General features: G+C 39.8%; 1 long non-coding RNA gene across 2 annotated transcripts in view; it reads left to right on the forward strand.

The window, feature by feature from the left end:
* Nucleotides 1-14,056, forward strand: part of LOC134534453 (uncharacterized) — a 419,496-nt gene that overhangs the window by 321,606 nt on the left and 83,834 nt on the right. The window contains exon 2 of one of the 2 annotated variants that reach the window (XR_010075497.1): nt 10,958-11,032. The exons of the other annotated variant lie outside the window; for it this stretch is intronic. This is a non-coding gene — a long non-coding RNA (uncharacterized LOC134534453). The remainder of the gene's footprint in view (nt 1-10,957; nt 11,033-14,056) is intronic. 2 annotated transcript variants of the gene reach the window in all.

A 14,056-nucleotide genomic window follows, 5' to 3' on the forward strand; every position in this document is an offset into this window, starting at 1 on the left:
ACATGAAACGCCTGGTAAAGATTCTTAACAAAACTGCACGTACATGTAGCGGCATCGTCAGGAGAATGAGCAATGCATAACGCATTACGCTACATCCGATGTCTGTAATCGCCACGTTGAACTTTCCAACACCCCTTTCTCTTTTCTCTCCGCGCCCTCCCACCCTTTTTTTCTTCCTAAAGTGGCCATTCAATGCGGCTGTTCCGCTAAACATAGAGAATCTCCCGCTGTACATCGCTGCAGTATACAAGATTTTGTGAATTATAGTCATAGAGGCTCATGACAGTAAAATCACTTTTCCTCTCTCTTTGTCATTATCTGATTATAAAAGCATATCTAAAACCCTCAGCCAAGGTTGGCCAACCTTTGAATAGTGAGGGCCAATTAATTACAAGAATTAAAACATCTAGCAGGCCAGTTTGAATCTTGTTTGCACTATAAAAAAATGTTTTATAATTTTACAAGGATAGTTTTTGGAAAACTCAGTTTCAAACTATATCACTTGTAAAATTGCAAGGCAGAGCTTTGTACCATTTTAAATTTTACATAACTCAGTTCTTGCAGTTTTACAAGTGATATCATTGGTAACTGAGTTTCCAAGGTTTTTCCTTGTAAAACTAGAAAAATAATACAGTGTAGTCTTTTTAGTATCAACTAACCTTACTCCCACCACTGCCTTCCCACAAATCATAGATGCTTTTTTGGTTTGTGAAGAAACTGACAATCAAATCATTAAAATCATACCTCTCATCTATAAAAATTAAAATTTGAATTTTTGCAAAAATGCGTTATTTTGTTTCATTTCAATTGTTCTAGTAGTATATAGTAGTGATGTCTGCTGATATTTCATGCCACTGTCCTAAGCAATCCTTGTCTTTCTCTCTCTATTTATAATGAACAATAATCTAGGGACGATTGGATGACAGAGGTAGTTTTGGAGTGGATACATACCAAATTACTGAGGAAAAAAAAAGTGTGTTTTTTAAATGCCACTTGTGACTAATTTAGACGCTTTTGTTTAATTGTAGGTTTTGGCAGTTTTTGTTAGGTATTTCAAATTAAATAGAATTTTTGACGTGACAACGTCTAATAAATCGATGAACGCCGGCTGCACGCACGAAAAAGTGTCCCGTTACGCACATTGTTCCGTTACGCTGTGTCCCGTTACGCTCATTGTACGCTTGCGCCGCATATATCTCTCTTCCACTCGATTGACCTATGCGTCCGAGGAGAGGAAAGACAGCGGCAGCACTTACATCTACACGTGAACTGTTTCGTCGACTGTTTATAAAGTGAAGTGAAAAGTTAATGTGGTTTTTATTGCTTATTACAACAACAATTTCGGCAATAAATGTTAATTATTCTTGCATTTTATAAATCTGATTACTAGTATAATTTAAAGTAATTTATTATTTTATTATTAAATAAAAATTTATTCAATTTTATTCATAAAAGTATGCAATCATTTCATCAATGTTTTGTTATGACGTCACGTTAAACTATCGTCCGTAAACCGACTTTACAGAAAACCAATTTTTTTTCGCGCTATTGTTTAATTATTATAAGTGACACAGCAATCATCGCAATTGTAAATTTATTCAGCAGGCCTGTGCGATAGTGAAAACAAACTATATGAGTAACAATGTAGCCAATCCAGATGCAACTAAAGAAGACTTCAATTTTGGACTACTATATCGGCAGTCTAATTCTAGGCTGTTAAGGGAAAAGAGTGTGAGTTATAAAATTGCCCCTTCGGGATGTAAATTCATCGGTCTGCTAACAGGAAGAGCGTTTGTGTAAGTCAGCAGTGAACCATTTTTACGACATGGCATTGGACTTAAATAGAATTAGTCTTAATTAGATACCGGAAAAATTCGCGGATTCACTGACCTCCAAGCCAGATTTCACAACCTTATCCATATTTGAGCAAATGTCTATTGTTCGTTGGTTGCTGACTTATGAGACGACTCAACTTGGTAATTTGCGATTCGATACTTTCTTGTCTGAAGAGATCTCACCAGTCAAGAGTCCTCACGACAAAGTGAATCCGCGAATTGCTACGGTCTCTAGTCATAATTTTCCAATCCCGAAAGACTTGACTATGCTTACCCCCCCCCCCCCCTTACATTGGTACCCTATAATTTTTTTTTGTTCCCTGGAAAATCACGAAGCTATGAAACCTAGCTTTCAGGCTAACGCAAGAATTATTCCAGGCAAATAGCTGTTGCCCTTGGTGGCACGCGATAAGCGTGCGATGTCTTTTTATCGTCTCGGATAATCCTTCGCTATCACTTCGCAGACTCGCGGGGCCGAACATCACGTGCGACGGAGTTGCGAGAACGCCCTGCTGGGATCAGATAAGTAGCCTACTACAAGGCTGAGGAGCGTGTGCCGTGGTGAACTGTCGTTCCTCGGTACAGAGGCGGAACCGAGCTCAGAGCTGAGCCGGCTGGGAAGAGGGGCGTGCAGATAAGACAGGCGCTGCAAAGCTTTTGGTGTGTGTGTGTGTGTGTGGGGGGGGGGGGGGGGGGGGGAAGGGACGCAACTGAACAGGTGGGATATGGTCACTAAATAGCTGTGCGGGTTAAAAATACCAAAACATCAAAAATTAAGTTTTCGATACAAAAGGGGAAAAAATAGAATTATCTTAAACATAATAACTTAAATTTAAAAAAATAATTAAATTTCACAAACATTCTTAGGTCAGAATTTATGGAATGCTGTACTTAACGGAGTGGCGTATTTAGTATAACGGCAAAATATTATACTTTGGAATAAGATTTGACAACGTTAAATTATGCTGTGAAACAAGCATGGCTGACATGTGCACATGTGCAAGCATGTAGTCGTGTTTTTTTTTGTTTGTTTTTTTTGCTATTGAATTTTAAAATGTGGTTTCCAACACATGCTTCACGGCTATGCAGTTTTTTTAATTTTTGAAACAAAATATAAAGCATTTTAACATAAGGTTTTTGGTTGTTCCGTATTGTAAAATAACTAATCTTAAACATATATGGTGAATATTCCCAGCAACGAACGACCACAAATACAATCTTGGTTTCCAATATTTACCTCAGAAAATTTAAGAATATTTAAGTTGTTAGGTTGCTTATAAACACCACACAGTTCGCTGATTTTCAAAGTAAATAAGAGAGTTAGTTATAGATATCATTGAGTTGCGACTCTTTATGTTCCTTGCTTTGTGTCTTGCCACAAACGAGGAATTTACTTACTAGCCTCTTCGTTCTATGGACATTCCAGTCATGCTCCAAAGTCATCACTTGAGATCCCGGAAATATCACGGATTCATTTTAAAAATTCGCGTTTTCAATGACCACTAGGATAGACTCCACGATTCTCTATGTACTCGGGCAACTATCACCTGGTCATTGGCTACCGACTCGGGACACCTGTTTACTGCGATTCTTATGATTCGATACTTCTTTTGTTGAATGTTTGCCATTGGCTCAGAGTCCTTCAGGTAAACTGCGGTCCAATCACTGATGCAGCATTAAGCTAAACGAGTTTGGATTCCAGCCTGTCTCGAAAGGAATCAGCGAATTTTTCCGGTCTCTATTTATGACGCGTTTGCTTCTGTTGTGATTCGTGTGGCGACAGTGGGCGTGTGCCTGAAATTAATCAAACCGATCACGAAACTCACTGTTTTGCCTCTCAGATAGTTTCAAAATCTTTTCGTGAAAAATCACTGGCCCTATTCATTGCTTTGATCTCTACTGCTAACTATTGGCTGACCGGCCCACAGTAGTAGAGGGTGGTGGTGGCACAATTGTGAGCCCATTTTCAAAGCAATTCGAAGGTACAGGTGTTTTGCATTCTAACTGGTTGACAAAATAATGCATGAAATTTCTGGGTTATAGGGCGGTATTCCAAGACATTCGGGTAAGGTAGCGAATAAGCACTACCTTGTTGGGATACAACTGTAACCTAACTCGCAGACCATACATATTCCAGAACGTGTCCAAACCCAATCAATCCCTCTTAGGTAACGAAAAAAGCAACCGTTTAAATAAACTGTACGGGGCTTGAAACGATTTTAATGCATTCTAGCGGACGTTTGGCAACCATCGATACATTTGCTACGCCAAATATCCTACAGATAGTAGCACTATCGCGCGAATTAAATGGAGTAATTTTAATTTTCTCAAATACTTTTAACGTTGCGATTATTTGTTTTTATTACCATTGAAGTGTACAAAATGTATTCCAGGGTAGTTTCGCTATCATAAAGTTTCATTTGGCTCACCAACACGCTTGGTACGCGCCCCGATGATCAAAAAATGACTATATACGAGTTAATGGCTACAGATGCGGTTCAGCCAACAGGACGAAACCAACGAAAAAGTGAGCTCTGCGCATGCTTATAATTTTGGAAACAGAACGATAACGGATATGACACCAAAATCCGTAGCCTAAAAATAAGGGACTGGCCGTGTCTTATCGTGCACCAGGAATACGGTTCGGGTATAGGTATAGCATATTAATAGAGACCGGAAAAATTCCCGGATTCATTTCGTGATAGGCTGAAATTCAAACATGTGTACAATTCCGCTGGTTCTGCTATTGGCTCGTAGTTTAACTGGAGCTCTCTGGGCCAATGAGTGACTATCGACCAAAGAAGCATCGAATCACAAGCTACCCAGTGGAGACGCCTCACAATTTAGTACCCAATGAACATGCGTGTTTACTTGATAAATGCAGAGGATAATGGAGGCTATCCTAGAGGTCATTGAATCCGCGAATTTTTCCGGTCCCTACATATTAAACATCTAAAACCTTATTTTTGTGTCTTGGAATATCGGTCCTAGAGTTATTAAAATCTCTCAAACTGGAAAAAAAACTGAAGATTGCTCCCAATCCGTTCGATTTGACAAGACGTTAACATTTTCTGATTTAAATGGCTGAAACACAGTAAGCATATTGATAGAGACCGGAAAATTTTGCGGATTCATTTCACGATATTCTAGAAACTCAACTCATTCACCTTCATGCTGCTTCAGAGATTGAACCACAGTTAATTGAAGGACTCTGAGCCAATGAAAAAAAAAAACACAAAAGAAATTACGAATCACAAGCATCCCGGTTAACAGGTGTCATGAGTAAGTAATCAATGGGCAGTTGTAATCTTCCCAAGCATTCATAGGATCGTGGCGTCTACCCTAGAGGTCATTGAAACCGCGAGTTTTCCACTCCCTATGTATTAATCACACGTGAGTCTAAAAATGTTGTTTTTCTGTTCTTTTTGAAAGCTCCACATTATTTGCGTTTTAATGTTTTCACAAGAAAATATATGAGTGTTTCATTTTTTTTTTTTTGCGCAGGTTCATATTAAAGCACGTGCAATACAGGAATGTGAAGCTTTATTGATTTCGTCGGGAGGGTGAGGGTATATTTTACATTCTCTCCTAATTTTATTTGAAATACTTTAAAAAAAGTTTGAATAAATATTCAGTAATTTTAATGCTTTTTACACTCACATGCGTGCAGCTACAATGTAGGCACGTTTTTTTAAATGCAGCACTTTCTAGCCTGATATTATTGTTTAACACTCGGAGCTTTTATTTTATAGTATTAGCGTAAACATTCTTGCATATGAACTTACTCTGCTGACAAATTTAATTTAAAAAATAGCGTGTTCAGTTCTGGTGACCAAAAAATTTTATTTGCCTCGCAGATAAACGTTCTGAGTACGAATTCGCAGAATAAAATAAAATTCTGCTCATTTATAACGACTACATTTCACACAAACCAAATACTTTTATTTTTATTCAATAATTTTTACCTAGTCTTCTAGCTGTGGTGACGTGCAAAGTGCGGTAGAGGTCGCAATGTCACCATTGTAATAGGTCATGACAATAAGTGCCGTTTATAAGACGCTAAAACTGGAAAAGCGTGTAAGCAAAGTAAGCTCTCAGAAGACTACCCATCCACGACGGAAAGTGCTACTAAGGCTAGGTTAATAAACTTCGCAAGAAACGTATTAGTGCAAGATCGCAACAAACGCCAAGATAACCGCGGTAAGTTTATAAAATTTATGAAACACGAAAGTCGCAGTGTTCACTAACTCTAAAACTTGAAATTCTAAAACTATAGGAAATATTTTACCTTACGCGACTTATTTTTTAGTTGTAAATGTGGAATTCTCAACGTGCAATTTAATTTTAAAGTGTTAATTGCTTTCACTGTACGAAAATTTGACAAGTGAAAATAGTGATACACGTTAAAAAAAAAAAAGTCGTAGCTTTCTAGCCCGCAAAACGCCTGTGCCTTTATTTCGGATGCACTTCACAAACTGAAAGTGGAAACGCAAGCCGAAACACAAGAAGGTAAAAAAAAATGGCCATGCGGTTTTTTTTTGCTTCTTGCGTTATTTTATACTGTGATTCTAATCCTTCGTCATTTAACTTTTTACAACTTGCGTTTAATGCATTCTTTCCGCAGCTTATAAGCCCAATTAGGCCTCTGCGAACATAGTATTTTTTATTTTGAATGGAATTCAAATACGTACAAACATCACAATATTATCGTATACGAATACCGGATTTGAATACTGAGAGAGGGAATTTTTTTAAGGGCAACCTCTTTACAACAGGTAGGGTATGCTGAGGCAATGCCTTCATCAGAGCACGACAAAAAAAAAAGCGGATTTAAATAAAATGTAACACCCAGAGCGACTAAAGTAGAGAGTCCGACAACTGTAAAACACTTTGAAGGTTAAGTCGCCAAGTTCGTTACAATTATTGTGAACATCCAATGTGAACTTCCTATACGTACTTTATAACACACGTTTACGTTTTTTTTTTCAAATGCTTGTGTATGCTGCACATTTTCTATCCCTTTATCTATGAAGTATCACTTCCAATGGGTGGGTCGGTCACGAACTCAATTTTTTTTTAAATATTTCTATGGTGTTTAAATTAGATTTTACGAAAATTCTTGAATACTGTTTCGTAAACAGTTATAAATATTACAACACAACTATAAAATAAGTTTTGATTTCTAGCTTTTAGGGAATTTTCTTTGTTCAGTGCAATTGCAATATCAAAAAAAATTTCTAAATTTCAGAATGTTCCGCTGTCTGAACTACAGTCGTTCTGCGATTCATTGTGAACACGTAGAAAAAAATAAAGTACGTCTAATTACAAAATTGTTATTAATATTTTTAGATTTTTTTTACGAAACACAACCTCAAAGATAATAGTTAACACCAGGGGCGCAACAACAAGGGGGGGGGGGTAAGGGTATTTTCCCCCCCCCTCCCCCCTCTGAAACCTTGAAGTGGGGGCAAACGGGGGCAAAGAAAGTGCTGTGTAATCAATTTTTAGATAATAAAACTGCTTAAATAGCACCATTTTCCACCTTGAAATACAAAAAAATTTTCCCGGGGGAGGACCCCCGGACCCCCGCTTCAATAGGGGGGGGGGGGATCCATGATTCTTTATAAAAAGGTATATTGCCCCCCCTTTAGAAATTTAGTTGTTGCGCCCCTGGTTAACACGAAGGTGATATGCAATAGCTACAATACACTTTGAATACTATAATCGAATATTATGCATTTGGAAGTGCGAGCATTTCATATCGAATCAAACGAGAAAATAAAATGAATCGTTTTGATGTTTTGAATCGTGGGGCCTGGGTTCCGGGGCTAGTATCGCGGGGCGACTCCGTGCGGAGAAGAGTCGCCCACGCGGCTGTTAGTGCTCCAATGAGGCGGCGGAGAGCTGTCAAGGTTGTTAAACCAAGAGGATGTTTGCACACACGCGCACGTACCGCCTCCGAGAGAGAGAGAGTGAGAGAGAGAGAGAGTGAAAGAGGGAGGGAGGGGATCAAAGAGCAGACGGAGAAGGAGGGGAGGCAGGGCGATAGGAAGCGAGAGCGATACGGCGATAGCGAAGGGGTCGCCGCGCGCATGCGTCGCCGAGCGGAAAAGGACGGCTCGAGAGAACTTGTTGCTACAGTAGTGGGAGTGGCGGAGGGGAGTGGAGGAGGGGGGACAGAGAGGTATCGTACCATATACGTCACGTGGCGCCGCCGTCGTAGCTCGCTCGAGACCTTCGGCTACGCCTTACAGAACGCCGCTCCACATCGGCCGGCGAAGAGAAGCGCTGTTCTGCGCGTCGCACTTGGCGTAAACTCGACTGTAGGGCTCAGACAGCGTGGTGGGTTCTGGGCGAGAGATATGAACCGAAAAAAGTAATTTTTTTTTTTTAATTTTGGAACAGGTTTCAGGTTAAAATAATTTCTCGTCGTTTAACATCGAAATTTTGTGTTTTCTTAATTTGGCTCCAGATGTCAATGCGCCATTTGAAAACCGCTCCAAATTTATTGAAAGTGTCTGATTACGAATACAATTTATTGCTCGGTCTCAACTACCATGTTGAATATATATATTTTTTTTCAACTTTTACCTTTTTTTAAGGGCTAGTTCTAAATTTTTTAACTTGATACCTCATTTTCATTTGTTGTTTTGCCAAAACAATTTTACGCAAATATTCTTTCTTTTGTAATATAATGGGTGTAAAGAGTCGTGCGAGTGATGATAATTACGAAGATGCACGCACACCTTTTCTCGATTGAAAAAATTTTTGTGACAGAACATTATTTTTTTTTTTAAGCTGGGCCAGTTGACCGCTAGGAGGCCCAGTAGACTGTCCAGCGGCCCTTCGTCGTAACAATAATTTAACAATGTATCAAAAATTCAATTTTTTTCTAGCAATTGCAGCGAATTCAAAACAATAGAAAATAGTCCAATCATTTCTTCGGCACTGTTTCCAAGTATTAAAAAAAAAAAAAGAACATGTGTAACTCAGTACGTGCGATGTAAGTGAAACGTCTTTGGCGATTCAAACCTCGATTCGTAAGAATAACATAAGAGAGAGAAAGAGAGAAAGAAGACACTTTCCTAATAATGATTAATTAACTATAAATATTACTCACTGTTGAAATACTCACATCATAAAGAAAAAAACTGAGAGTGTTAATGTTTCTCTAAACAATTTTTCCGTTTGAAACAGGTGAAATCTCTGAACCAAACATGAAATTCATAACAGGTAGCACTATCTAAACGGGAAATGCAGAGACTGTCTCAACAGCGCTCTCTACGTTGATGGTATAACAAGGAGGAGTGTGAGCGCGCTGGTACCAATTATAAAATTCAATGCATTCACAGCTGACTGTATAGGATACCTATATGTATCTATTTTCTGAAACGAATGCATGCTTACAATCTTTGTCTTTTTATTTTGTTCATCTTTCTCTCTCTGTTATATATATATTTATTTGGTGGGGGACGAATCATCGCACAAAGAGGAGATCGAAAACGAGCCCAGCAACATATATAGCATAGTGCTCTTTTTTATATCTCTTTGGCCAAGCATCTATTCTCTGTCATTTTCGTGTCAGAAACGTTTCACAACAATGTTCCGCGAAAAACCTTGCATCATTATTCGGCCTTGAAAATTTACTCTCGTCGCGCTCGAAGATCGTACGTCGTGTTTGGCGCAACGTTTAGAGAAATGATCATAGGATCATTCTTGAACTAAGATCATTGGATCGCGGATCGACGGGCAGCGCGTGGCGCAACAAACTGTTACAAAGAGTTCACAAATGTTTCAATCGTCTGGAATGCTGGCCTTTCGGGGTCTGCGCTCTTTCCAGAGGGCGCCAGCGGGGGTGGCAGACCCCAGACGTCGGGGTGGGTAGTCAAGGGGGGGGGGACAACGATGTATGTGTAAAAGGGGGGGGGGGGAGATTCTTCTACTTGACACCGTGAGCCTCAAGGTCACGCCGCTAAGGAAGAACAGGTTCTGAACCTCTCCCCGAGACGACCTTCTTGTTTCCCATCTCGCTTCCTCACTGTGTCTCGCCAGCTCCCTGCCCCCTTTCCTCACTCCTCTCCCCTTTTTTTTCTTTCAGTCAGATACATATGGCTCAGACCAGTTGGCTTATAATGACAACACTGCTACAGTGTGTGCGGCCGACTGTACTTAGTGATGGCAAAACCTTTCAACGCATCCGTATATCGGTCTTTCGATATATCGCTTGAATGATATCGATAGCGATAAAATTTCGGCCTGAAAATATGAACATTTTCGATGCATCGGTCTATTATGATACACAAACGTTTACTAATATAAAAGATTTACCTAGTAAAAGTATAGCTCGTTTCAGCAAAAATGAATAGAAATATATATATTTTTTTCTATTTTTTCATTAATATCTTCGCTTTATGTCCCTATAGTTTTTCTCCAAGTTTTTTTTATTTTTAAGTCATTTTTATTTTTTGTTATTGTTAGCCTACAGGCTTCTGAAGTTATTAAGCAAAAAATAAACCAACAAACGTGTATTGTAGAAAAAAGAATAATGATTAATAAAACAAATTGAAAATTATTATTTTTTCTTCCAAATTTATTCACAAACAATTATATTAAAAATATTTTTTACTTGAAAATATTATTGTATTCAAAATTCATACTACTGGAACATAATTTAAATACCAAATTATCTAATTTTGAACTTGAAATATCGATATTTTTGATATATCGATATACCTATCGTTGCCATCCGTAACTGAGCATTCCTCGTGATCCGACTGCTGAAACTGGGTATCGAACCAAGAGCCCGCGAAGAGTTTCAGGCCACGGAATGCCACCATTACCTCTTGTGAACTGGAGAGAATTAGGTTATGGTGGCTGAGTCTGAATTCGACCGACAAAATTCGGCTGAAGGTTCAACACGACAAAATCAAATAAAATCACCTATACGAGAAATAATATTAAAATATAAATTTAAGATATGCTAGAGAAGTCTTACTACAAACAATGCCATTGTTAAAGAAAAAAATATAATATCATAGTCCTTTTCAAAAAAAAATTCTAAATGGTGTATTACGTCTATCCATAATTTTAATAATAGTGTGTGTGTTGGTGTGTGTGTGTAGGAGTAGCCGTGTGAACAAGCGACTAGGCCTAGTCACATCAACTGAATTCAACAGTTCTGCTCAGAAAAAAACCAGGTACTTTTACAAAAGATTCTTTTGAAAATCATTTGCCATGCAATAGTTTGTAATACTACAAGAAATATATTGTAAATTTATACAAACACATGGCTATGGTTATTTTTACATATAGAAAATACGTGGTTCGAGAATACTGAGTATTTCTTACCAAAAAAAAAAAAAAAAAAGGTACATAATTTTATATTTCAATTGATATTTCATTCAAGCATAATTTTTTTAACCATGTAAAATACAATCGAATATTAAATAAGTTGACTTCATTTTGAATTATTATGTTTATTAATGTGCGCAGTTGATAATAGAAAGCTCTTCAGGGAACGGTTTACAAATAACTTTGACGATTGGAGGTACTGGGACGATACAAAGAATAAATGAAAGTATTACTGGGAACACGTTTTTTTTTTTTTGTAGCGTTAAAGTGGTTTTGATTTAAACGCGCAAATTTACAAATATCTGTAATCTTCCATTAGTATTTCAGTTCCATCTTCAAAATTTTTTACATTATGTTGGGAAATCATAAGCCAAAGATTGTCTTCTGCGCACAAGAAATGAATAGATCTATACATATCGTCTATGGTGTCACCCCATCAGGAGATAGGTACAGATCAGCTACGACTTCGTAATTGTTTAAAGTGTTGGACTGATGGCAACTGCTCCCTGGTGAGGGCTGGACCACCAACAACACGAGCTCCCTAGAGCCACAGGGAAATGGATACGCCATTTCAACGCGACTTGGAGGTGTTTGAGGAGGAGGAGGTACAGCGAGAGGTTTGAGGCCACTCATCCCAGCATCATTGCCACTCACTCCCCCCTTAACCTAACAAGGCAAACCTGTTGTTGACTCAAGGGAACCCCCCCATCCCAAGAGTATTACAAAGCGCTTATCCATGTATGTTACGCCAGTTAGCCGATCTAACTGGTGGGGAGCTTCTCTCCCCCGCAGACGACAGGTACACGTGACTTTTTCTAGCATTACACTACAAGCCAGCTAACACACACAGGCCCGTGTGTCAGACCCGTCCCACAAGACACGCGCCCCGCCGCGTTGATGCAAGTGATTCTCACAAAAGTGTGCGGGGGTGCACCTGCTTCACAATGCACCAGGCGAGTTACAGAAACTTCGGTTTTTCTGGTCTCGCACACACTACCTGCCCCGGATGGCAGTACGATGGATCGGTGGCAAGTCTATTACATGTCTAGCACTCCTCAAGACAACCCAGAGACCCTGTGATATGGCCGAAGTGCATACAAACTCTACTATATTTCCAGGCTAATGCATCCGCGCTTCAGATTATGTTGTATTGTCGTCGACGTTTATCGTGTCACACCACCGAGTAAGGTGCGATGTGGAATTTATTTATTGTTGTTTATAGTTTGATAGCCTACGCCAGTGTCTGCTAAAATGATGTAATATAACTATCTGAATGGAAAAAAAAAATATTTATTTTGGAACGGTGTTGATTCTACAATTGCGATGTTTCAAGAATCCAAAAACCGTGTCAAGCAAGTCTGATAGTTTACTTCAAGATGAATTCTGACCAAATGTCATGCCAATTAATTTCACCATGAACTAATACGTCACTGCCTGATTGCCAGCGCTAATCATCCTACAACGCTAGCGCTCCACATGTTAGTTAAATCTATTCCAGGATGATTCCAATTAATTTTCCTCGTAATATACTACGTTACTGTACGGGCTTGCTCTAAGAAATCAGAACTGCCGACTATCACTGCGCTACCTCGCCATGCCACCTGGGCTGGGGAGGGAAGGTCCCGTATGGCCCATGCTAGTGCAGTAGCTGCCACGGCCCGTGACAGCAGGAGTCGCCTGGGAGACTGGTCACGTCAGGGGACAGAAGCGCCTCGTGCTGCTCGTGCCGTCCTCCGCGAAGGAAAATATTTGGCCGGCAGCCATCAGCGACGTCCCACACTTGAAGTAGATGCGTGACCTTGAAGGCTTACCCCTCCTTTTCCTTCCCCCCTACCACCAAGTGGTCGCCTGGAAAGGGGGGGGGGGGAGGTTTCCCGTCCCTTTGGACGAATGCGATTTTTTTTCCCCTAACGTAACTTATTCTAAGTTTACCGGGTTGGGAGGTGTCCGGGTTAGGGAAGACTCCAAGTGCGTCTCAGACCGAAGTCTAAACTCTCCTATATCAACTCTAGACTATAAATAGTTAATATGGGCCCAGGTAATACCCTGGGCTCAGTCATGCGGGGGGCGATATGGCTAGGCACCGGAAAAATTCGCGGGTTCAGTGACCTTTAGGATGAACTTCATAGATCTACACAGACTCGGTCAAATTTCTACCTTGCTTTGTTTGGGTTCTTGGACTCGTGGTCCGAATTAAGGTTTGTATCCGCATTTGTATTTGGCATAACCAGGGACGCGTGCTCGCCTGGTGGCGGGCGACCGAGCTATTGTCATACACCCTGCTGCCAATCAGCAGTCCCCTTCGTTCAAGGTCTCGGTCTGACGCCAGGTCATGTTGGCGGAGGTAGTCCTAGCCAAGCTTCCTCATACCCAGTGTGATAACTGCTCTCCCCAATAAGACGCATATTTCATTGAGATATTGGACTCGGGAGTGGACTCGGGAGTGGACTCGCTTTAACAAGGGCGGTTAGGCCCCGCAATCTTGGATTTTTTTTCCAACGTTTTGCTATAGCCTGGTTCTTATTTTGTAGTTTTTATCCCAATTTTTTGACATGTCAAGGCATAACGCATATCTCCCAGACGTTCTGTACCTTGATGCAACCACATGTTTACTAACAAGCTCTAGTCTTTAAACGCCGCGAGGATTTAAATTCTTTTTTCACGCGAGCGACTACAACTGTCATGACAGCTATACCAGTTCACAGGCTTGACTTATACAAGTATTCAAAGCTAAGTAATATGACATTTCAAACCAAAGAACGTTATTGCAAGTGATATAAAAATATTTTAAATTGCAAGCTGGGACTAATCCCCCTTAAAAGACGTAAAATTATCAGGCGAAGACATAGGAACGATAAACCAGGAGAGAA

The sequence above is a fragment of the Bacillus rossius genome, chromosome 7 (genome assembly GCF_032445375.1).
Source record: "Bacillus rossius redtenbacheri isolate Brsri chromosome 7, Brsri_v3, whole genome shotgun sequence".
NCBI classification, from domain to species: Eukaryota; Metazoa; Arthropoda; class Insecta; order Phasmatodea; family Bacillidae; genus Bacillus; species Bacillus rossius.